Genomic DNA, 1,817 nt, shown 5'->3' on the forward strand with positions numbered 1-1,817 from the left:
GTACAGACTCCTGCTTTGTTTTCTTTAGTCCAGGAAACTCCAGCTTTTTGTTCTCAGCTCGGTGCCAGCTTCAGGGCTGGAGGTTGGAGGCAGCTCTTTTGCAGCTTGGTTTGTGTTTCTGGATGTGTTTCCCCCTGTGCTGGCACTGCTGAGGCCCCACCTCAAATCCTGTGTCCAGTTCTGGCCCCTCACTGCAACAAGGACACCGAGGCACTGGAGCCTGTCCAGGGCAGGGAACGGAGCTGGGAAGGGGCTGGAGAGCCCCAGGAGCGGCTGAGGGAGCTGGGAAAGGGGCTCAGCCTGGAGCAAAGGAGGCTCAGGGGGGACCTTGTGGCTCTGCACAAGTCCCTGACAGGAGGGGGCAGCCGGGGGGGTCGGGCTCTGCTCCCAGGGAACAGGGACAGGAGGAGAGGGAACGGCCTCAGGCTGGGCCAGGGGAGGCTCAGGGTGGACAGCAGCAGGAATTTCCCCATGGAAAGGGTGCTCAGGCCTTGGCAGGGGCTGCCCAGGGAGGTTTGGAGTGCCCATCCCTGGAGGTGTCCAAGGAAGGGCTGGAGGTGGCCCTCAGTGCTCTGGGCTGGGGACAAGGTGGGCATCGGGCACAGGCTGGACTGTGGTCTGGGAGGGCTTTTTCAACCTCAGTGATTCCATGATTCTGTGTTTCTCCAGCACACTCCGTTGCTTTTTGAAGCTGGAGCTTAAAACTGACTTCAGAAGGAGGGAGAAATCCAAGAGCCAGAGTCCAAAGGCAGCTGTGCTGTGAGTGTTACCTGAGGCAGAGCAAGGACAGCCTGCAGCAGCAGCACCCTGCCCTCAATACCGCAGTCCCAGAACCCCTGGGTGTTTTTTCAAGAAGCCTTTTCTACTCTGCCTTTTGGGATGAGGCCACACGGACAGAAGTGTCCTGGCTCCGTGGATCTGCCCTGACCTCTCTGTCTTCTCCTGTGGCCAACCCCTGCGTGTCCATGGCTGTCCAGGGAGCACCTGCCTCCTCCCCCAGCTGGCCAGGCAATTTGTGAGAGACATCATTAATAGCAGGACTTTTAACGGATGTTTTAAATCCCCTCTCAGCGGGTGTTGCTTGGCTGAGGTGCTCTGGCAGAGGCTGAGCCTCCACCTTCCATGGGAACAGCAGGATTTGGGTGTGAGGCTCTTGGCCTGTTGCTGTCACACTTGGGCTTGCACAGAGTTATTCCTGGGACCTCAGACTTCCAAGTTTGTGCTCTCTGCCTCACACAGTCTCTGATCTGCAGCTGTGGCAGGCAGGAGAGCCTGGCTCGTTCTCTGTTCTCTGAATTCCCAAGTTTTGGAGATGGGACTTTTCTGCTGGAGCAGACACAAAAGTGGTGCACAAATCTCACGCTGTCTGTGGCCCAGGTACAGAAAAGTGATGCTGTCCAGCTCACAGTGTAGGTAAAGGCATCAAGCTGAGCTCAGCACTAAATGAAAAATATAAAAATAATCTCTTCAGCTGGTGCAGTTGGGGGGAAGCTGCTGCCCCTGCAGTCTCCCCACTTGGTGCAGCCAGGCACGTGGGTGTGTATTGTTTAATAAAACCCCAAGAATTTGTCAGTTGACCCTTTGCTGGCAGCACCAAGGCTGGTTTCTGCCTTCCAGCTGTGCATTCCAGGGGAAGCAGGAGCAGCGAGGCCTGGCTGCCATGGAGGGATGCCCAGAGCTCTCCTCCGCTGTCAGATACTCCACGCCAGCCGTGCTTGGAAGCTGCTCTTTCCTCACGGATCCTGGCTGGTTCCTGGCTCTTCCCCTTCACGTTTCAGTGGGAACACAGCTGTGTCTGTGTGGCTGTATGTGCTGGG

This window comes from Aphelocoma coerulescens, chromosome 13 (assembly GCF_041296385.1).
Source record: "Aphelocoma coerulescens isolate FSJ_1873_10779 chromosome 13, UR_Acoe_1.0, whole genome shotgun sequence".
Lineage (NCBI taxonomy): Eukaryota > Metazoa > Chordata > Aves > Passeriformes > Corvidae > Aphelocoma > Aphelocoma coerulescens.